General features: G+C 34.5%; 3 long non-coding RNA genes across 5 annotated transcripts in view; 1 reads left to right on the top strand and 2 right to left on the bottom strand.

Moving 5' to 3' along the window:
* The window catches only part of LOC141380475 (uncharacterized), a 189,669-nt gene that overhangs the window by 135,238 nt on the left and 29,362 nt on the right, over window positions 1–25,069 (top strand). Inside the window, exon 4 of one of the 3 annotated variants that reach the window (XR_015523396.1) lies at window positions 18,516–18,662. The exons of 1 other annotated variant lie outside the window; for it this stretch is intronic. This is a non-coding gene — a long non-coding RNA (uncharacterized LOC141380475). Of the gene's footprint in view, window positions 1–18,515; window positions 21,305–25,069 lie in introns of those variants that run through there. One more of the 3 variants, XR_015523395.1, reaches the window with a different exon arrangement.
* Window positions 1–25,069, bottom strand: part of LOC137489111 (uncharacterized) — a 68,963-nt gene that overhangs the window by 23,740 nt on the left and 20,154 nt on the right. The window lies entirely within an intron of this gene.
* LOC137489110 (uncharacterized) lies at window positions 309–3,347 on the bottom strand. Its single transcript, XR_015523399.1, has 6 exons — window positions 3,096–3,347; window positions 2,671–2,775; window positions 1,565–1,691; window positions 1,306–1,391; window positions 954–996; window positions 309–856 (listed from the first exon to the last, which is right to left on the bottom strand). It is a non-coding gene; the product is annotated as an uncharacterized LOC137489110 (long non-coding RNA).

Below are 25,069 nucleotides of genomic sequence, written 5' to 3'. Positions count from 1 at the left end.
TCTATGTTAAACTGTTTTAACACAATCTACACTGTAAAGAGCACTACACAGCAAAATATGGGGACCCAAAACAACTCTATGGGTGTTAATTTCAACCCTTTGAAAGTGTCTCATGGGGTCCACTCAAAACAGACTTAAATCAACACTTTCAAAAGGGTTGGCACATTGACACCGAAGTAAGGGTTAATTTTAACTCTGGGCAGAGTTAAAAAATGTAACTATATTTAACACCGCCTGGTGTATTATATTGTTATTTTATTCAACTCTCTTGAGTGTAAAAATGGTAAAAAGGTCAAATAGACTGTAAATTACAAAATAAAAAACATTTTATTTGAAAACATTCACCACTTCAACAATTCATTCAGTTTTTAAAATGCAACAATGTCAAATATGCTTTAAATGTTTTATTAGTACAGACAGTATCAACAAAATTTGTATGACCAGTGCTCAAAAAGGCTGTTTCAGTCCTTTAGTCCAAACTTGATGTGTTATCAGAGCAATTTGAAAGTTCAATATAGCGTCACTCATAGTTTTCTTCTGAACTCATAGTTTTCTTGTGAAATTACATTTTTAACAACTTGGCGTGCAAATCTTTCACTTCTGGTGTTTCCTTGGTCCTCCATATCAAACACAGCAGTTTAAATGAAGGTACAAATGCTGTAAACTTGTGTGAAAACAAACTGGAGCTAGGAAATCTCATCAAGCATGTCCTGTGAATGAAGTGCTTCCCAGCCACAGGATGTCCTTTATATCCATGACGATGTAGTAGCTGCTGATCACTCGTCTGGTGGTTCCTGATGCACGGATATACTGTAGGGTGATGCTCATCAAAGAACTCTTCAAGACTCCAGCATGACTAAGAAAAATGTTTGAAAACAAATTGCAGTCAAATTCTATGATATATTTAAAAGAACATTTAAAGTAAATGAAACATTCAAGAAATCTAAACTCACCTTTTGAAAATCTTCATGATGATCCACAACTTGACTCTCCCAGCTGGTTGAGGTGACAGGATATGGAAAAGTAGAAAAAAACACATATATCACTGTTGGATCTCCAAAAACAATTAGGTTAACCACTATGACTAGAACTGGAAAAACAGGCAGCTGTCTGTCCATAATCCTGAATTTAACACAACACTTGGAGCTAAATTTAGAGGAGCTTAAAATCTTTTATATCATTTAGTGATGCTGACTTCCCCAAAATATTGGCCACAGTGTAAAAAATATTCATAAACTTACAGTTTTCTGTAAGCGTGTGCGCGTGTGTGTGTGTTTGTGTGTGTGTGCGTGCATGTTTCTTTACCAGATTTAACTTGTTAGGCCCTTTCAGGTCCAGTATTGACACCACCTTTCCTGGAGTCTAGCAGATGTTTCAGGTCCAAATATAATCTAAAATATTAGGATAAGCAGAAGAGGAAAAGTGCAAAGCAGAGCAAAACATTATTTAAGTAACAGTTCACCCACAATACAAAACTTATCACCGTCATGTCATTTGTTATTCTCTAATGCTCTAATACCCTCTCAGCTTATGTGAAACAAATACAGAACTTTATCAAACATACCTTAATTATTATCACCACATATGACCAAGAAGGTGTGCTTGGTCATTTCACCAACTCTGGAAATACACCATCCGTCTCTAATCAGCCACCATCACAGGGTCTTGTGTTATTGTATAGAGAACTGTGGCTGTTAAAAAACAACAACACATTAGTATCAAACACATATGCATAACCTTCAGATAAAAGAGATAAACATCACAAAGTATGCCTCACACTTTTTCAGATGTCTTTTGATTCAGATGTTGATTATTGATAATAAATCTACAAATCAAACTTGTATCATCATTAGGCTGCTCAAATATGAATCAGTTGATTAACTTTACAGACAGGTGGCTGTTTACAACGCACTAAATTGTCTTTCATAAAACGGAAATGTTGTGTAACGTTACAGTACATGCTAAGTTTAGCCTATAGTTTTAAGCACAATATCATGCGGGAGAAAAAGCTTGACTAAGATGTTCCTGACTACAGAAATAGCCTAACTTACTAACGTCCGACATCCCGAGTTGGGAAAAGTCATTTTCGGGGGATACAGAGTTGATTTGCGGGAGGTAACGTTAGCGGGAGAGATGAGTACCTGAAGAGCAATGAGATGAGTTGCGCGCGACGTACCGAAAGGGCGGTGGGGGTGACTTGCGTGCGACGTACCGGAAGAGCTGGGAGGGATGCGGTGGAGAGGGGTGTGCAAAGTGTTTAATGACCGGGCGGGAGACGCGCGATTTCCAGGAGATTATCATTCATTTGCGGGCATCTACTTGGGCATCTGGGAGTCTCTGTGCATTTGCGGGATAACGTTAACGTTAGTCCCGCAACTTCCGGGAGACTTCTGTAACGTCAAATGTCTAATAAAGTGCAAACGCGGTCATTTAAAGACATTAATGTTAACATTCCGACTTTAATGGTTGTCAACACTTAATATAATTCAAGCGTAACTGTTACGTTATCACACGAGTCTATGGACTAACGTTAACGTTATATGGACGGCCACGAATGAACCAGTTTAAAAGGGCTGTGTTTAAAATAACCAAATTAACGTACACGAATAACAAACAATCATATGTTTCAGTCAGGAAGCCTTTTACAAGTAAGCATGTTCATTTACTCACCAGATATGTTTTAGAAACTCCAGAGCTCATGGAAACCGTCCTGTGTTGCCGTTAGCATCCAGGCAGAGTAGGCTAGGCTGCTCCGGGGATTCCCTCGCTAGTTTGCTTCGAATTAAAGGAGAAGTGTCGATTTTATTTTTCAGATGGGTAACAACGCACAAAATAGCATTAAGCGTGACAGAAATGTGTTGAACATGTACATTTGATGTTTTTATGCACTATGTATGCGTGAGCATATATAAAAACATTCTTGAAAAGAAGTCAATAGTAATGCAGTTAAGCTAGATACACAAGCGACCATGAATGAACCGCAGAAGTTTAAAATTGTCACTCTATTCTAAAGTTATTAACTTAACAATATGTTTACAACTGTATTTCCTTAAAGAAACTCAGTAAAATACCAACATTTAGGTAGTTTGACTCACCAGTTGCTGTTCTAAACCTCAGATGGAAAATGGCGTCTGGAAAATTCTTCAGTGACTGGGGCTGCATGAATTCCCGGATGTTGGAAATAACTCCACCAAGTGTAGAAAAGATAACTCCTTGATTTCGCACTGAATAAAATCAATTCTAACTCTTATTATATTCATTTATCAAAATCTAACTCTTTAACGTCAACACTTTACTCTGAAATGCGTCAACACCGAGAATTTAACTCTGATGAATTTGCTGTGTATACTGTAGAAATAAAGATGAACATTTTTAATTGAATCATCAAATAAGCATCAGAAATGATATATTTTAAGTCAGTGCAACAGTTAAAATTGCATATAGCGTGGGATTTGAAGATTGGAATCACATCCGTTAAACAGAGATGCATTTATGAGGCCAAATGTAAATAGAACCTTTTTCAGAAATCAGAGAGCTATCCAGAGAAAACACACTGTAAAGTTGCCGAATTCCACATAATCGATTTGTGTTGGGATGACACAAAGCAATTAAGATAACTCATTCATTTCTACAAATTTAAGTGAATTTCATATAACACTATTAAGTTATCCCAACAAAAACTCAAGAATTGTGTTGTTTCAGCTCATTTTTAATAAGTAGTTAAGACAAACATCATTTTTGAGTGCACATGAAGTGACTATGTGTCAACAAGTCCTTAGTAGAGATCCTCCACCATGGTGACTGAAGCTCTGCACAGGACTTTTGGCCAGCGGAGAAATTAAAATGGTCATGCCCAACTAAGTCTGGTTCTCTCAAGGTTTTTTTTCTTCACTCCTATCAGGTGAAGTTTTTTTTCCCCTCTCCGCTGTCGCCACTGGCTCGCATGGTTCAGGATTGGTAGAGCTACGCATCGATGAATTTGCTCTTCAGTGTTTGAACTCTCAGTAATGATCTTAAATCATACTGAACTGAGCTAAACTGAACTGAACTGAACTTAAACACTAAAAACTGAACTACACTGTTCCAGTTACTATGACCATTTATGTGAAGCTGCTTTGACACAATCTACATTGTAAAAGCGCTATACAAATAAAGCTGAATTGAATTGAATAGAGATGTAAGTGATGTCGGATTGCAGTTTTGGAGACTTTGTGAGCTTAAGAGCCCACAAACTTCTGCTGCAATTCTCCAGCTGGGACTCTTGAAGATTTTCTTTTGGCAGTTTGAATCCAAAGTCCTAAAATCAAGTCAGACAAACATCCTCTTTCAAGCTGATTCATAACACTTCTAGTTTACTGGAACTCATGTACTGCTGTGATGGTAGAAGTGGCCATTTTCAGTGTTTTTGCTATTCAATATAGCCATTTACCATTTTGTGAAGCTCAACATTTTTCCCAAAAAAAAAAAACTAAAAACAGCTGTGTTCCTTGGTTTCACACATTGTGATGAATGCTTAAGTGAGATTGGTCTTTGTGTTTCCTCATACTGTAAAGCAGAGGTCATGGTTGAACCATGTTTTGTTCCTACAATAAGAACGTTTTTCACGGTCGCCTTTGCTCATGTTTATCAAGGGTGCCAATATTAATGGAGGACACTGTTGTGCAGCTCACACAGCGACAACACAGTAATCCAAGGAAAATCGCTACTAGTCTAAATATATCAAACGGCTTCAGATTCCTCTACAACTGGATATCAAACCAGTTGACCTTATTAAACTAATTAGCTCAATTAGAAAACAAAAGCCTCCCCTCTGAACCCCTGGTTCTTTTGTTGAGCCATGATTCCAAACACGTGAGGGGAAGGAGGGGAACTGCCACATTTGTTCAGTGATACTGAGAAAAGAACAAATATTATTTTATATCATTAGCATAAACAAATGAGGGCAGCAGCCTTGTTAAAGCATTAGTGGCTCGTTAGTGCCACAGCTGAGCCACCTGCCTGATCAGCCGCTCCTGTTTGAGAGACCAGAGCTCGCTTACAATCACAGCCTATTCTTCAGCACAGCTCATTTGCATTTACAATTGAAGTTTAATTAATTAAACTCATTTACTGTCTGGTTTTATCCTTACTACGTTAGGGTGCTTTCACATCTGGCTTTTTGTTTCTGAATATGGAGAATTTTCTCTGTTAGCTTGGTTTATTGAGCTTGGTTTATTGTTTATTGGTTTATTGTTTTTTTTACACCCTAACTTGGATCCGAATCAAAATATCTAGTGCAAGATCGCCTGAACAAGGTGATTTGGTCCACTTTGAAACTGAAGCCGTGGTCACACTGCACTTTTCACTCCATAGATTTCCATTCATACGCATGCGAATGTGTCAGACTAGAAACCCAAGCTTGTGTGAGAAGTTTTGCATGGCGTTGGAACTTCAAGTTAAAAAAAAAAAAGTACAAGCTTGGTGAATTCTGCAAAATCGCATCATGTGATTGCATTACACCAATAGATGATCAAAACATGACCTTTCTGTACAGAAATGTTCAATATGGAGCAATCGCTTGCTATTTAAATGTCTAGTCATCTTGTCTAATCCTGCCCCTTTTGGTAACACCGTGGGACAGAATTTCACAAGCTTGAATTCTGATCGCGGCTTAATTCTGAAATGGTTCACTTGTGGTGAGAAAGCAGTACAACCCAGATCAACACATCTTTGATGAGTTATTGGAAAGACTGTGTGAAAATAGCATTTGTTTTACTACAACTCGTTCTGGAATACCGATGAAGTGAAATTAAATGTGGTTGGGAACATCTGTTGAAAACACATAGAGTAAAACTACAGATTACATCTTGATTTTTAATGAAATATTATATCATCATCAACACAGAAAGCATCCATAAGCTTATTGATCTGCTGTCTATCCATTTTGACAATCAACTGGCTGATGTGACTGGAAGTCCTGAGAAACATAAATGGGTATTTGCACACATGTGGCCAAATTTGGTCCAAAAATGCCTTGTGAAAGTAATCTGAGCCAAAACGAAATTGTAACATTGTTAAAACTGGCAGTAAGTAATATTGTGAGTTGTGATGAAAGCACTGATTTGATGGAGCGTGATTAGATGGAAGGAGAAACAGTAATTCAATGATGTAATCAGTACTGTGAAATAATATGAGAAGAAATGTGATTATGATTCATTTGGTAAAATGTGAGGAGTAATTCAGTCATGGGATAAGTACTTTGGTAAACGTGAGGAGTAATGTGATGATGTGATGAATACTATGATAAATACGAATAATGTAATGAGCACTTTAGTGAAATGTGAGTAATACAATGATGTTATGAGTACTTTGGTAAAATCTGGTAAATAATATGTTGATGTGACGAGTACTATGACAATATATGAATAATGTGATAGATGCTGATGTTGAAATGGGAGAAACCTTGTGATGCTGCGGTGAATACTATGATAAATTAGGAATACTGTGACGAATACTGTGAGGAGTGATGTGATAATTATTATGATAAAATTAATAATGTGATGATATGTGAGGAGTAGTGCAGTGATGTGATGGATACTCTAGTAAAATATATCAAGTGATGTGTTGATGTGAATACTGTGACAAAATATGATTATTGTGATGAGTACTGTGATAAAATGTGAGTAATGCAATGATCTGATGAGTACTTTTGTGAAATGTGAGGGAAATGTGATGAATAATATGTGTTGTGGTAAACACAAAAGTTTCCATCCTCCATGGCACTCCACACTTAAAAAAACTTGCTCCAACAAGCTCGTGGCTCTCCATGCTGCCCACGCTCGACACTGTGACCCATCGGTTACATTTTTTGAGAGGTGAGCGAGTATACAGAGCGGGGTCACGTGACTCACATGGTAAGGAAAGTAATTGAAAAAATCAACCTGGAAAAATTTGATTGATTATAGGTTCTCAATGATGATTTCAAATATTTTAGATGAATCTCCCAGCCCTAATGAATACTATGATAAAAAATTTATAGTGTGATGAGGACTGTGATAAAACATGAGTAATGCAGCGATGTGATGAGTACTTTGGTCAAATGTGTGGAGTAATGTGATGAATACTATGATAAAATATGAAAAGTGTGATAAAATGTGGGTAATTCATTGATGTATTGAGTACTTTGGTAAAATATGAGAGGTAATGTGTTGATGTGATGAAAACTATGATAAAATATGAATAATGTGATGAGGACTGTGATAAAATGTGAGTAATGCAGTGATGTGATGAGTATTTTGGTAAAATGTCAGGAGTAATAGGATGAATACTGTGCTAAAATATGAATAATGCGATGAGTACTTTGTTGAATTATAGTGCAATGATGTCAAGGGTATATTGTGGTAAAATATGGGAAGTAATGTGTTGATTTGATGATCACTGTGATAAATTATGATTAATGTGATGAGTACTGTAATAAAATGAGAGTAATGCAATGATGTGATGAGTATTTTGTTAAAAAGTGAGGAGTAATGTATTGGCCTGATGAATACTATGTTATAATATAAATAACGTGATGGGTGCTGTGATAAAATATGAGTAATGCAATGATGCGATGAGGACTTAAATAAAATGTGAGGGGTAATGTTATGAATACTGTGATTAAAAATGAATAAAGTAATGATTACTGTAATAAAATGTGAGGAGGAGTGTAAGATGTAAGGACTATACCTAAATTATTTTACTCTCTTTTACTCATTTTTTTGCAGAGGCTGGCAAAATTTTGTCAGAAGTAGAGCCTGGTTATGACTCAAATGAGCCGTGTTGTGATGGCTGAGAGAAAGAGGTGTCTTGACACATGCGGTAGTTCCTGCTGATGCACAGGAGATGTAGAGGAGCTTCAGGCAACAACGTTCTGTCACACAGAGCAAAATTCAGACAGCCGTGGCATGACCTTACACTTCATAATGGGCATTATTACATGTTAATGACTCATTCCCTGAGATGTGATCATTCGTTTCTTGGCAAAATTTCAGCCTCTTCTAGTAAAATATTGTAGTGAGTCATATTCACATTCCAACAATATTTAATTCTGTTCTACTCAAATATTACTTGACCAAACTCTTACTCTCACTAGAGGAAAAAAAAAGATGAAAGACTAAAAAAAAAAAATGGATGAGGCAGAAGGCCTTTTGGGATTCTACTGACCAGAAGATAATGCGCAGATGCCAGGATTCCCTTTTTTTCATATTCTCATTATGCTTCTAATTAATTCCTAACTCATTACGCTCTCACTGACTAATTTGTACCCACAGCTGATTTGATTAAACCTGTCTCTATGCTAATGAGCATTCTTTTTTGATCATTTTACAGTTAGATTGGATCGTGCAGGGCACGTCTCGAGTGTTTATATGTGTGTCAGACAGCTCAAACGCATTTAGTCTTCGATACACTACTCCAATATGTTCTATTTGAACGTATTTGGCCGGGACTGCTCCTCCAAATCATTCCCTCTGTGATAACTCTGACTTGAGAGGACAAATGTGCGCAGTTCATCAGCCGAGGTTGAGATTTAACAAATGAAAAAAAAAAATCTGATCTCTAAACCCGAACCATGGTGGAAAAAAATCCAATTAAAACTTCATTTGATGTTCCCAAAACCAGCAGGAAAAAAGGAATTTCATTTAAATATTTCAGTGATAACAGAGAGAGAGAAATACGCGGGAAGATATATATATATATATATATATATATATATATATATATTTTTTTTTTAGGAGAAAGAGCAGATGACAACATCAGCCCTGCTTCTCACTGTCTTGAAGATTTAAAGATTGTTTCAAAGCTTTCTTCAAGTGCAAAACAGTCCGCAGTCGAACAGCTAAAGTTTTTAAAACGATACATTTCCACACTTAAAGATCAGATCTGTTAGTCGAATGGGTTTAGCGCCAAGTGTGTCTACTCAAGCGTACACTAGTTGGCAATTTTCAGCCTTTCCATATATGGTTGTTTGACCTACATATTCAGATCAGATCCACACACAGGCAAAGACACACATGCGCACGCAGGAGAGAAACTGTCCTTTCGAATAACGCTCTCATGTTAGCTCTCATATATATCCCCACACTGGCTTCTCATGGGTTTATGGCACATTAACGCATTCTTTTCTGCATGTTTCAACATTCCCAGTGTGCATATTTGATGAAAACCCTTTAGAGGCAAGCGATGATGTTTAATTAATAGTTATTGGCAAAACAGAGATTTCTGAACTGCTCCTAGAGTTGGCCCTTAGCTTTTTAGTTTCTGATAATATTGATGTGCTGGGTGTAGCGGAGACTTTGCTGATGAGCGTGACTTCTTTAAATATGCCGTCCGATCTCGCGCACAAACACAAACCCGTCTGCCGGAGAATGATAATCACGGCCTTAGCGCAACTTCAAACGCAAAAAATAGCCTTCATCTCTCATCTGCTGGAGGACATGTGCAAAGTCATTCCACTGTATTATGGTTCAGGATGACAGTTAGTGTTTAGGTATGGAGGTAGATCAGTCTCAAAATAATACATTTATAAAAAATAATTCATGCATCCACAAAACAATTCACATTTAGAGTAGGAAAATCAACATGTACAACAGTAAACAAATGATTTTCTTTAGTGTTTAACTGAAGAAAGAAAATCAAACAGGTTTGTGGCAGGTGAAGGGTGAGTAAACGATGACAGAATTTTCTGTTTTGGGTGAAATTTTTCTTTATGCCTCTTTAAAAAATGTTAAAATACTTAACTGATTATTAGATGGGTGGTGTGAAGTTATATAGAAAAATGTCAATAAGTGGGCGTGGCCTATTCAGTATTGTCAATTAGTTTATACATTCAACAAGGAGTGATAATTTAGTTTCAATATTTATACAAGAATTGTCATTATATATATTTTGCATTTTTGACTGAAAAAAAAAACTGTTTGATATTTCCTTACACATGCACAATTTCCTTAGCATGCGTTCATATTTACGTTTTTTTTTTTTCCTGTTACTTGGGATATATTTTATATCTGCAAGAAGATGTTTCTTGGTAAATGTTTCTAAAAATGTATGAAGATGAAACTGTGAAATGTGTCATACAGTGGAATTTGTTGTTCATCTAAAGTCATTCATTTATAACTATGTTTATAAGGTTACAAATAAAACACAAAATAAGGAAAGTCCATGTATTTTCTTAAACATTCAAGCTTGTTTATTATAAAGTTCTTTTGTGCATTTTTGGAATAATTACCTCTTTAAAAAACTATATCGTGAAAGATATCCTACCATCAAATAAAACTTTGGTCATACTGCCAAGACTAAAAAGAAGTAATATACAAAAATGTTGTTGTGACTTATTAATCAAATGATTTTTAAAGTTATTTTAGTTTAACACACTTGAATATAAATGTGTACATCTACAATGACACTAGTTATTCTGAAGTTTGATGATATGACAATATATTTAAAAAAATAGATTTTTTTTAAAATGGTAAAATGACACTTAAAGCAGCTTTGGAGATGAAGTTAGTTTTTTCTGAATGTTTTATGTCCTCCTAGTGAGACGACAGATGCTAAAAACACCACACGGGTTACACCTTGCTCTAACTAGACATGATGGGATGCTGTGATGTGATAAAGGGGATCTTTTCCATGTTAATCAGATTGTTTTTCTTTTTTGACCTAGCCTGCTGTGATAGTGATATGTGCCAAATGTTGATGGATTCTTTTTTTTTAATTTTTTTAAGTAAACCGTTTGAGTGATGTCACAATCTTTGAGTGTGTGCTTTATTCATACTCAAAAGTGAGTGTGGATATCAATTTTTGTGGTATTTATAGGCATACTGAGAGCAGCAGTGGTTATCACAGATCTTGAATATAGCCTAAAGGAAACCAATACCATGCACAAACATGTTTTACATAACAAAGATTGTTTGTTTTGGTATGGGTTTTTATATATAAAGGTAAAACTTTCTAATGGTTATGCACTCAAAAAAGTAGTTTTGCTGCTTATTTAAACTACTTGTTTTAAGTGAGCTGAAACAACACAATTCTTGAGGTTTTTTGGGGACAACTTAATTGTTTATGTTCAATTAACTTAAAACAATAAAACCATTAAGTTACCTTTATCAATTTAAGTTGGAATGACATGAAGGGATTATTATGTACAAATTATTCTTTCTGGTAAAGCTCTCTCTTGTTTTGTCAAGTCTGTTAATTGTGTTGCATCAGGTATTTATAAATACAGTACATGCATCATTTTATTGTTCAGGCCAATCATTTTATTAGCCTGATGACATTAAAAATGACCATTTATCGGCCAATAGAGATGTATACAGTTAAGGTCAGAATTGTTAGCCCCCATTTTAATCTTTTTATTTTTCTTTCTTTTTTAAATATTTCTAAAATGTTGTTTAACAGAGCAAGGAAAATTTCACAGTATGTCTAATAATATTTTTTTTCTTCTGGAGAAAGTTTTATTTGTTGTATTTTGACTTGAATAAAAGCAGTTTTTAATTGTTTTAAATCCATTTTAAGTGTCAAAATTATTAGCCCCTTTAAGCTAGTTATTATAATTTTTTTTTTTGATAGACTACAGAACAAACCATTGTTATACAAAAACGTGCCTAATTACCCTAATCTGCCTAGTTAGCCAAATTAACCTGGTTAAGCCTTTAAATATAATTTTAAGCTGTATAGAAGTGTCTTGTAAAATATATAGTAAAATATTATTTACTGTCATCACAGCAAAGATAAAATAAATCAGTTATTAGAAATGAGTTATTAAAACTATTATGTTTAGAAATGTGTTGAAAAAAATCTACACTTCGTTAAACAGAAATTGAGGAAAAATAAGCATGGGGGCTAATAATTCTGACTTTAACTGTATATTGCACGCTGTACAAATGTCTGTGATTTCAATGGTAAAAAAAACAGAAAAAAATACTACTGTAAATATCTGTATACTGTTTAGTAGTAAGTTTTTTCTAATATATACGATATATAACCATAAATTGACTTTCCCAAATTCCCTACATGGCAGTGCACTTATTATGTTTTTTGTTGATTTTTATGTTTTTTCTCATCAGTTATGTACATTACAGAATTATGTCACATCTATGTTGATAAATAATGTTTATTCCATTGTGTGGGAAACCGGAGATGCCACACAGAAAATGCCAACTGACCCAGCCAAGGCTCGAACCAGCGACCTTCTTGCTGTGAGGTGACAGAGCTAACCACTGAGCCAACGTGACGCCTGCTTTTGATTTATTTATTCAAAATTGGCAAACTTGTGATTTTTTTGTGTTTTTAACCATACTGTATATTCCATTCTTTACACTGCAGAAATCTCAAAGCTCTATATTCACACACAAGTGAAGTCCAAATGATTAGCCCTTTTATTTTTCCCCCAATTTTATTTTAACAGAGATAAGGTTTTTTCAACACATTTCTAAACATTATAGTTTTAATAACTCATTTCTGATAACTGATTTATTTTATCTTTGCCATGATGACAGTAAATATTTGACTAGATATTTTACAAGACACTTCTATACAGCTTAAAGTGACATTTAAAAGCTTAACCTGGGTTATTAGATTAACTGGACAGGTTAGGGTGATTAGGCAAGTTATTGTATAACGATGGTTTGTTCTGTAGACGATTGAAAAAATATGTAGCTTAAATGGGCTAATAATATTGACCTTGAAGTGGTTGTAAAAAAATAAAACTGCTTTTATTCCAGCCAAAATAAAGCAAATAAAACTTTCTCTAGAAGAAAAAATATTATCAGACATACTATAAAATGTTTTTGCTCTGTTAAACATCATTTAGGAAATCTTTAAAAAAGAAAAAAAAATCTAATTCAAAGGGGGGGCTAATAATTCTGCTTCAACTGTATTCTGAAATCATTTAACAGTATACACCATTGCTTAAATCAAGGTGCATGAAGTGTGTGTTCATCTGTGTTTTGATGTGTGTCTCTAAAGAAGATGAAGCTTGTGTGTTTGATGGAATGATGCAGTGATGATCCTTGGGGAAAACAACCACTGCCCTTCTTTCCAAACCTGAGAGAACACGCTAGAAGAGACTAAGCTCCTAAATGAATAAATAAAAGCCATAACCACCCTCTAGTGCTGAACAGGAGCACTTAGAGCATTTTAACAAGAGGGTCACTTCATTAAATATTGACCTCCTGTCTAAAAACTCTCAGCAGGAACACTGTGACTAGAGGAGGAAAGTAAAGAGAAGGAGAAAACACAAGCTAAAGTTTAAAAACAGCCCAGATAAAAGTGATTTAGAGGCCATATAGATACACAGACACGCATACTGTATAGTGTATGCTCTTCAGAGAGTGTGTGTGAAGGGGTAATGCATGTAACAACAGTAATGATAACTCTTATAGCATTCTTAATGTCAGTATTAATGTTAGAAGTAGTTGTAGCAGTTAATTAAATTACATTTATTTAGAGAACTTAATTAACAAATATTTGCTTAATGCATCATAACGTATAGCATATCTTTGCATGCTTGTGTCTGAGAACTAATCACTTTTAGAACTAGGACTTATGTCAAAATATAATCCTATAGTTTTTGATGTAACCTTGTTTTTTTATATAAGATGTGAAAGATGTGAAGTTCTGAAAACTAAAAATTAATTTATACGTTGACTAATTCTCAATCAATTTCTGTAACTAAATGAACGAATTGAGACCATTGGATGGTTTCAAGTAATTTTCAGCTCAAGGTATTGGATTGGTGTTACAGTTATTGAAAATTTGCTAAATGTAAGGGTGGGGGGGCAACTTTTTCGGTAATACATGCTTCAGTGAATCAAATTTATGAATGTATTTAAATCACATCTTATTTATTAATAAAATGTATACATTTTAAGCAGGCCCGGCCCTAACCAATTTGGCGCCCTAGGCAAGATTTCAGGTGGCGCCCTGTCACATCGCAGTAAATTCCACTGCTAATGTAAAGTCAAAAGAAACTAAACAGCTTTTTGATCGACTACTACAAGCTGGGAAATTGTCAGATAAATATGCCAATGCAATTAAAATTATTGCTGAATAGATCTAATATTTACACATTTGCTTAAGGAAGGAATGATGAGGTAGTTACATTAATATTACTATTTTCCAAAACATCTATGCCCTTCCATAACATTAGCTGAAGTAAAACTAACAGATAGCACTATAGCTATTAAATGATTAGCAATGTTATGTCATATCTTTCAACGTTGGGATGTTAAAATATGGGACAACAAATAGCTTCAAATGATAGAATACATAGCAAACAATAAAAAAATATTGACAATAAAATAAAAGGTTTAACCTATTAAAATCAATGGCCTATACAGAAATTAAATAAAGCTATAAAATCTATTTAACTTTTAATTGTATTTGCTATTTAGTGAAGAGCAGCAAATGAATCTCTCATTGTGTTTTGTTTGATAACAGGGGTGTTAATGTAAGAATTCACAGATCTATAATGAATGAATGAATGAATGTGTCACGGTTGAGGTGGGGAAAAGGAGCGAGGACTCAAGTGCAAAGAAACAATGGGTATTTATTAATAATAAAATAAAAATAAAAGGCAAAACAAAACTACCCCGAGGTGGAAAACATTAACAAAACACACAAACTTAGCTGGACTGACAGGACAAGGCAAGACTGGAGCAGGAACACGGGGAGTGTAGACAACGAACTGGCAAAGGACTGAAAACATGAGGGGGATTATAAAGCAAAAAGTAAATTGACACACAGGTGAACACAATTAACTAATAATGGGTTAACAAGGAGGGTGGGACTAGACAATAGACGGGAGAGCGCATGACACAGAGAGACAATACAAGCCATGCGCTCACATAACACAACACTGAAGCACACGACAAAAGCACGTGACCACAATGTAAACACCAAGCCACGTGCTTTGACAAAAGACGCAAGACACGAGCACACGATGAATGAAAACACTCACCGTGCGCTCACACACGCAGCGTGCATGCTTCATCCCAGCGCCGACCAAAACCGAAACCAACAAGACTGAGACGCTGGGAATGAAACACCACGCTGCTGACAGACGAAAACACAAACACGAGTACAAGAGCGCACGCGTCTGAGGGACGCAGAGCGCGCGCGCGGCCGCGTCAAGCAGGAGCGCGCACACTCTGCGTACACCCACGACGGCGCGCGCACACAGAGACAGAAACAGGACCAGACATAGGTAGTGTCAGAGCTCTGCCACCAAAACAAGAATTTACACGACCAGAGTGGCAGAACCCTGACAGAATGAAGCATTCGACTACTTTAGTAACTGTTGTGCTCATTTAAGAGAAAATTAGTTGTGTTTAAAATAAAACAAGCAGAATAGAGCAAAAAAAAAAAAAACGAAAAAAAGAAGCACTTTTCCGACGGTCCCTTACGGAAAGCTCCACTCCGCGCGAGCTCAGCTCTCCCAGGCTAAACGGAGCAGTGCTCGTAATATCGAGCGAAAAAAAGAAAAAGACAGCTGTGAAACATAACCAGCTTTGTCTTTTTGTAGGAAACACACTTTAGATCTTTTTAGGGTAAGAGGTTTTTGAGTTATTGCCATCTATCACTGAATGTGTGTCAGGAATATTGAAAACAAAACCAACTTACCCCCGCTCATTTCTGGCGCCCCCCTGGATGTACAGCGCCCTTAGCATTTGCCTATACTGCCTATGCCACGGGCCGGCCCTGATTTTAAGTGTTTTGAGGGATATTTAGTGACTATTTTAGAGGTTACTGTAGGTCAAACTATACGCATTATGTGTCTAATGTTTCTTTTTTTCAGGCTACATGCTGATATGAACACATATTTTACCAGAAACGTGTTTTGTGAAAACTTAAGATGTCTATCTGTGCTCTACAACTGCCAGTATTAGTGTTGAAAGATATTTTTCCTAGTATTGATTGGTGTGATAATGCATTCAGAATGGTATACACCGTTATAGGGGGAATCAAATGTATATTTACATTATACATTTTTAATTAGGCTATTAACCAGTTAAACTCCGCGGACCCGGTAAGTCATCAACTTTCGCTTTAAGATTTAAAGGGCTTGTATTGCACCAGACCCCCTTAAGTGGTTTCGTTTGAAAGTGTAGAATCTATATTTTATGCACATATGCATAACTTTGATTCTTATTCTACTGGACAAAAGTAATTTACACTTAAATACAAGTTATTTTGGATACCTGAGCTAGTTATTTTACATTGGTTAATTTTCATATTTTCATATGACACATGTACGTTATAAGTTATGTGAGTTATAGCTCAAATGAAAGCTCTTGCCAGTGCTCATACGGTTCTAGCATACTTTTTACTGAATTATTTTCACATATCAAACAATTGCCGAATGAATAGCGGTGTTTCGTTGGCGCAGAAGTAAAAACAATACGTTTATGATCAATAAGCAGCCCCAGATAGCACAGACAGCTGTCATCTCTTACCTTATGCTGTGTGCTTCAGGGCCATTCTCCTCTGTTTTTGAGATGATGTGCATAAGTAATCCTTTTATATGTCTGACATGGTCCAAACACAGTGAATTATGTTTGATCAAACAAAAGAATAGTGAAATATGAAAACAATGATTGGTCCCTGTGGCTTGTATAGCATCACTCATCAGTTGGAATACAATAACTTTTGCATAGATTATGGTAGAGACATTTTTCTTTTTTTCTATGATTACAGACATGTGCAGCACCACCAAAATTAATTACAACACGCTAGACCACACAGTACCTAAAAGGTACACTTTCAAATTTAAGTTTATTAAAAAAAAAAATATGCCTCTTTTTTTAGGTGTTTATTGTAACACAGACAACATATACAGTTATTTTAAACACTTTCAATAGTGTTTTATGAAAATTCAAAGGGTTTTCTTTAAAATGATACCTAATTTTTGCATTACATCTCTGCATGTGGATTTGGGAAGCTTTTAAATTTGAGTAGGCAAAATCCAGGCGGAAATCCCAAAATAACAGCAGAGATTAACTGGATAATATTAAAGATATAAATCAGAGAAAGCTATTTCTTACTATTCTAAACTATTAAAAAATTAGCCCCCATACATCATGTTTTGATGTCCTTCCAGGGGGATCAAGCATTAATTTAGGGGGTTGATCCCTATCATTACCCCCTGTAATTCGCACCCTGGCATTAAGTTAAAACTTTATTTTATTTAGGTAGATTGATAAGCATAAAACAATTAAATTGTCCCCAAAAAAGCTCAAGTATTGTTTTGCTTCAGCTTACTTTAAGTAGTTTGAACAAGGAGCAGTAATCATTTTTGAGTTTGTATGTAAACATACACTGTAAAAAGTGATTAGTTACTTAAAGCGAGTAAACCAATTCCTTTAAAAGCAACAAGTTGACTTTACAAAAATAATGTATGTAAACCCATTGTCACTTTTTATATATATATGAACTAATCACTTTTTTCCAATACACCTTTATATTTTCCCCCAGCTTTTCTGTATCTAGCAAAATGACATAGAGCAAAATAAATTGGCTCTTCCAGACTCCAGTGTGTCTTCTAAATTCAATACAGGCTATAATTGTAGATTTTATGTACCTAACGAAGCATCAAATATGTAATATTGGGAAAATTACAGGAATTATTTGAAAACAGGCATGCTAAAATAGTTTATTTATTATTTATAATAAATAAATAATTATTACTTTAAAAAAGTTAAGTACAATTAGCATACTTATAAAAATGAAGTCAACTATACAATAGGTTTACTTTATTGTTGTTGTCAACTTGTTGCTTTTAAGGCAATTGGTTTACTCGCTTGAAGTAACTAATCCCTTTATACAGTGTACAGTATGTTTTATATATAATTTAGTCATATATATATATATATATATATATATATATATATATATATATATATATATATATATATATATATATTAAAACACTCAAAAAATGGCATTTTCTGTTTGCTTATTTAAATTAAGCTGAAACAACACAATTCCTGAGCCTTTTGGCATTAACCTAATTCTTTTATGTTCAATCTATTCAAATTTGTTAAATAAGTTAAGTTAATTCCGTCATGTTGTCCCAACACAAACCGATTATCTGTAATGCTGCATTTTTTTGATAGTGTATTTATAGCACTGTATAAAATTTTGTCTAAAGCCCATTTCAGAAATGTTATTCAAAATAATGCGTGTTCATAAAACAGATTAAAAAAATGTCCATGTGATGTGTAAAAATAAATTAGTTACATTTAAACAAAAGAGTAAACGTATTGCCTTAAAAATGACTTAACTTTAAAAGTAAATAAACTTATTGTAACTTGGAACAGCACTGACTAAACTTTTTTTTTTACAATCATGCACATATAGTTCATTTAATTGTTTAAAGGCAACAGGTTTACTCACTTATTTAAGTCAACTGATTGCTTTTTTATAGTGTGTTTACCTTTCCCAACCAAAACAAGAGGTGCTCATTCCCTCTGAATATGTTTGTTTTTTTACTCCACTAGATTTTGCAATGGATTGAGTTTGACCTCTGTGCCACCTCTGACCTCTGATGTCCATGCTGACCATCCTCTAAGGCCCGGTTTCATCAATCAGACACAATGACAGTTTATCTGCCTCAACACAGCCTCCAGCAGAGCAGAAAGTGCACGGTATATTCAGTCAGGGGCTAAATACCAGAAAGATTATGCTTTTTGTTTTTACGTACGCTGTGGATTTTAATCACATGTTCTCTGATTACGGTTTAGCAGAAGATGAAAAACGGTACACCTACAATTTGTAAGAGCAGAAATTACACAGCCGCTGCTTCACTCTCATATTTTATTAACATTTATAGTGCCCTCTACTAATATTGGCACCTTTTTTTTTAAATATGAGGTTTTGAAATAAACGTCTTTTTAGTTTTACCTGTTGGTTCTGGTTATAGCTTTTGATGCCAAAAAATTGTAATATTAATATTTAAAAAAACATTGAATATTTTTTAAAATAATTTGTTTATTTCACAACATTTGTCCACTATATTTTACAAAGTATTTTTATCTTTTAAATAATTTTCTTTGCAATTGTTCGTCTCAATAAGTGCAGAGTTTTTTGTTGTTGATTTAATATTTTGACCAAAAGTATAAAATGAAGACATTTTTCACAAATATTCACCAAGGTGCTGTAAATTACAGTTCTGAATGCCATCACAAAACCGTTTCAGCTTCAGACTTGTAAAAAAAAATGCAATAAAAAAGACAAAAGCATTTTTAGCTAACCTCACGTCACATCATGTTTCCAAAGACTTGCCATTTTCATTGGTTTTCCGCAGACCTGTGTTGTGTTCTGTTCCCTTTAAGAGGCTTGAATTTGACTTTAAAGTGGGTCACAGTAAAAATATCTTCAACAATTATTCATGCAGCCCTCCCTCTCTTTCTAGAGCTCCTCTGTAAAATCTGCATGGTGCTGCAGTGCTGGAGTTGAGGAGCAGGAGCGATGACTCTTTTGTTTTGTCACAGGCGGATCTGATGAAATGTTGGTGTAACAAACTGTTTCTTTTGCAGTAAACGTCTGCACTCAGCCTGCGATTGCCATCTTGCCCACGTTCCGCCTTCTGTGCTGGCAGTTGTTGTTTTTATTATCGACTGTTTTGATGCTGAGACGGTAATAGTGCGTTCTGTTCGCACTGGGCACAGCCTCCAGATATGACCATCAGGGTTTCCAGGTCCCAGAAAATTTTCCAGCATTCAAAAAGGTTGAAAAGTTGACCAATTTTCCCTAAAACAGTCGACTGCAAGTCTCCTATTTAAGGGCCTTAAACATTTAGGTCTTGTTTATTTCAGTTCAGTAACTATTTTGGTACTTTCGTTTTTGTTGTTCTTCTTGTTCTGCTAAAAATAATTAGTTAATTCCTTTTAAAGGCACAATATGTACAATGTTTGTTTGTTTTTTTCATTTTAAATATACAAAAACCATTAGAACAGTGTTATATATTTTGCGGACTAATGTACTTATATTATCCCTAATGTTTTCTGAATGTTCTAATGCAGAGAATTAAGCAATTTTAACTAGTGACATGGACCGTGTCCTGTGTCGCCATGGTAATAATGTCACATGCCCTCAATTTCTGGTTTGGTTTTATAGAAAACAGGGAAACACCAGAGACACTTTAATATGTTGTGTATTGGGTTGGGTATCGAGAATCTCGTATTCGGTATGATGCACGCATTTAAAATCCTATTATAGATTCCTGACTTTTTCAGTCATTCTCGCATAACAAATGGCAGTGAGCACTTTACAGTTGTATCAATCTTCTTGGACCTGTCATATGGACCTTCATCATTATGCACTTGCGCTTGTCATTACAATCAGCACTGTAACTGACTGCAGCAAAGCAAGTTTGGTTAAACTTAAATGACTTTTTTAACGTATAGAACCAGAAGTGGTGGACTGTGGCGTATCGCATACCCTTCCCTCATCAGCAATTGCTTGAATGCTCTCATTTAGTTTCTACGGCGTTCATTCTTCCTCTACCCATACTACCATGATATTAAGTTTTAAAAATTGTCGCTCATCCATGAATATGATCTCTGGAATCTATAGGATGTAATGAAGATGACAACTCCCATGATTCCAAACTCAGTCACTGCATAACAAAACCACACTTTCCTTTTGTTGTAAATATAAACCCTTTAGTGGCAAAAATGACATACTGTGCCGTTAATACTTGATTGTTGAACCGAGGAGACTAATGCCACCTCATTGTTCACTGTACTTAAAAATACTTAGTTTACAGTTTAAAGGAAAACTCCCATAATTCATGCGAAGTGTCATAGGGCTTAGGAGAAAAGTGCATATTTAGTTATTTTCAATGTGGCAAGTTCTTTAAATATTGTTTTATCTGCACATAGTCAACCTTCTGGCAAAAAACTCACAGTACTTCTTTGTTGCGAAGCGGTTGCCTCTCCACTTATTAAGCAGTGCTTTGGTTGCCAGGTATTCATCTCATACATACTTATTACATTTTAGCTAGCTGGCAGCTAGCTCTCTGCAACTCTTACATGGTCGCCCAATGAAGCTATGCAGGGCTGTGCCTGCTCAGTACCTGGATAGGAGACCACATGAGAAACCTAGGTTGCTGCCGGAAGTGGTGTTAGTGAGACCAGCAGGGGGTGCTCAACATGCGGTCTGTGTGGGTCCTAATGCCCCAGTATATTGATGGGGACTTTATACTCAGTGAACGCAGTCGTTCAGCTGAGACGTTAAACAGAGGTCCTGACTCTCTGTGATTGTTAAAAATCCCATGATGTCCTTTAAAAAAAAGTAGGGGTTTAACCCCGGCAAAATTTGTTAAATTTTTTTGCCCACTTGTTACAAATTTGCCCACTGGCCTCTGTCCATCATGGCCTCCTAACCATCCCCATATCAGAATTGGCATCATCACTCTCAACCAATCAGCTGGTGTGTGGTGTGCAGTCTGGTGCAGTATTGCTGCCATGGCATTATTATTATTATTATTATTATTATTATTATTATTATTATTATTATTATTATTATTATTATTATTATTATTATTATTATTATTATTATTATTATCACATAAACAGCTCAAACCCCATAATTGGCATCTTTATAAATTTCCCCACAGCCTCATTTTCAAAATAGGCCAATTGTGCTGGAAATGGTGACTGGTGAACATGACTGACATTCCCCTCGGCCAGTCGCGCACCTTGCTTTCTGCAGTGTTCAGGTGAACGTGCGAATACGTTTGAGCATGCTCGGTGAAGAGCAGCTGAGCATGTGATTAGTGCAGGAGTGAACGGTACAGCACTGCAGCATATGGGAGTCTGTCTCTCTGCTCCCTGTAGGTTTAAACTGAACATCTTCAAATTAGTCAGAGAGAGATCAAAGCGGCCCTTCGCCATCCTCATCCAGAGGAACACTTTGAACTTCCTCCTCCCTCTCCTGTCTGCGAGTGTGTGTGTGAGAGAGAGAGAGAGAGAGAGAGAGAGAGTGTGTGTGTGTGTGTGTGTGTGTGTGTGTGTGTGTGTGTGTGTGTGTGTGTGTGTGTGTGTGTGTGTGTGTGTGAGACAGAAAGAGAGAGAGAGAGTGTGTGTGCTGGTATGGAAATGAGTGAAATCTCATGAGTGTTTCTGAGAGGTGAGAGAGTTGCTTTTTGATCACGTGTGTATGTGTGTGTTCATGTTCATTCTTGCCTTTTTTTCCACCAAGCTTTTATTTACGGGATTTGATTAATTAGCTGATTAAATATACTTGTTCCTTGTGTGTGACAAGAAAAACTGTCCATTACATTTGCTCTAAATACTTGCAAATAGTTTTTTCGTGTAAATGTACGTCTACATTTAGTGGTGCATTTGGAGTGCAAAAACCTAAATTATATTATATTATATTATATTATATTATATTATATTATATTATATTATATTATATTATATTATATTATATTATATTTTATTATATTATATTATATTATATTATATTATATTATATTATATTATATTATATTATATTATATTATATTATATTAGTTTGTTTAGCATCTTAATTGTTTTAATATATTATAGGGCTGCACAATATATATCCCATTAATCTGCAGTGTGATTGGGATTATAGTTGACCAGACATTACAGTCAACAAAGAGTAATTAAAAATTTTTCCCTTATAGTTTTTAACAAAAAAAACATTATTATTATTATTATTATTATTATATTATTATTATAAATATGCAAATATATTAATAAATTAGTAAATAAGTCCATAAATTCCTGCATAAATAAAATAATAAATGATTAAATATCCAAATAAATAAATAAATGTATATATATATAAAAAAAATACAAATTCCTGCATTAATAAATAAATACATGTTGGAGGAATATGAAAATGCTAATCTAAAAAGTCCCATTTTTTATTCATTTATTCATTAGCATGTTGACGTGCGGAAAAGTAAATACAGAACTGTTCAAGAAATGAATAAACATTTGAAAGGATCAGTTTAGCATTTTCATATTCCCCCAACATTTGTGTAATTTATTTAATTATTTACCTGCCCACACTATTAATTGTTTAAATATTTATTTATGCAGAAATTTGTGGAATTTTCAATATATATATTTATTTGCATATTTTTGTATTTATTGTTTTATTTATGCAGGAATTGATGGATTTATTTACTCATTTATCTATATATTTGCGTATTTATTTATATATTGTTTTTGCAGGTTTTCGCCCTCTATAGTTTGACTCCCCAAAAAATCAAAAGTCATTGTTTATTATTTGTATCTGTTGTATTTAAGTTTGCTTGTCATTTTAAAGATCATATTACAGAATGTACAGTACTTGCATAATCATCTCAATCAATCTAAAAGGATATATTTTGCAGTAAATGAAAATATTGTAATGTCAGTTTTTTCCAATATCATGCAGCCCTAATAAACTATACATTTTAATGTTATAAACACCAGAATATTAATAAAATAAGTTTATGTCATCCTAAGCCCCCTTTTGACTCCCTGTTTAAAAACCATTGCAGTGATATAAAATTGTTCATTTTTTTATATATTATATTTTGGATGCTATAATCAGATGTAAATGTAAAAGTATTCATTAACATGCTTTTGAATATCAAAAAGAAACACTTTACGATTTTTATTATTTTTATTAGTTCAAATTTAATTGAAAGATTTTTCATAAAAGCAAAATCTAAATATTATTCTACCTAAAAATTAAGACTATTGAATATAAAAGCAAAACACATGCTAAAATCTAATTATTTTAAAGAAATATCATTAAAAAAAGAGTTAAATACATTTTGAACCTCTGTGTTATTTACGAATTGTTCAAACTACCATTTTGCTGTCATCATCAAATTATAGAAAAGAAGAACAATAAACTAAAATGATTAATGATTAGTTCATTGCTTATTTTATTAGTGTTTCATTGAAAACTTAAGATTGTCACATGCCTGAAAACATGGCTATATGAATATAAATGTAAACCCATAACCAGAAATGGCTAAAAATAGAATCTTAGTAGTAAGCATAAAAACAACAAGTAAATGAACCTGTGGTGCAGCCTCCTCATTATTTTAAATATAAGTTTGTGTTGCTTATGCCATTTTAGTCTTCTTAATCTCTGACCCGATGCCTCATGTCACAGTTCCACATTAGAGAAATAACGACATTATGCAGCTTATTGTATTTTCCTGTTTATGTGAAATTGTAAACTGCCGTGCAAAGCTTCGCTCTAATGACTGAAATAATAACTCCAATGAGAATTGAGATGAGGGAGACTGTACTGCTAATGGAGGCCTTGTAATGATCTGTGAGGTGCAAAGAGGCACGAGTGACACTCAACCCATCACGTCTTTTGATTTTTTTGAATTTGATGGGTGTTTTTCAATGTACGTAACACATTCCTGCTATTCTCACACATTGTTCATTCCGCATTTAATGGAGATTATTTCAGTGTCGCTATTCATTTCATCCAAGCTTTTTGAATCTCAGTTCAACAGAACACACCGGGTCCTTTAAGTGGACACATGAAGCTATGAAAAAAACGAAGAGACCACTTCTGTAGATTTACAATGAATTTGTTTTGTGTTTGAATATTGTGGTGTTGTTTTGTTCTACAAATAATACTGATGACACTTTTTTTTTATTAAACAAATCATCCTTTGGAGCTTTTTAAAAATAAAATAATAAAAAGGGTGTCATGTTTTTAGATGATTATATTCATTTTTATAAAATACAAAATCAACTTCAGAATAGTTGGAAAGCAATACTTGGCAGAATAATCAGGATTAGTCCACAAATTATTGATTTATTAAATATTTTAAATAATAAAAATGTGTTAAATTCTGAAAACATTTATTAGTACTCAGACCAATTGTCACTTTACACAATCAAAATATGTGTGTGTGTGTGTGTGTGTGTGTGCGTGCGTGCGTGCGTGCGTGTGTATACAGTTGAAGTCAGAATTATTAGCCCCCGTTTGATTTTTCTTTTCTCTTTTAAATATTTCCCAAATGATGTTTAACAGAGCAAGGAAATTTTCACAG

This window comes from Danio rerio, chromosome 23, assembly GCF_052040795.2.
Source record: "Danio rerio strain M-AB ecotype USA chromosome 23, GRCz13ab, whole genome shotgun sequence".
In the NCBI taxonomy this organism is placed as follows: domain Eukaryota; kingdom Metazoa; phylum Chordata; class Actinopteri; order Cypriniformes; family Danionidae; genus Danio; species Danio rerio.
The sequence above is the reverse complement of the archived record's forward strand: the minus strand, read 5'-3'. Positions and strand labels throughout refer to the sequence as shown.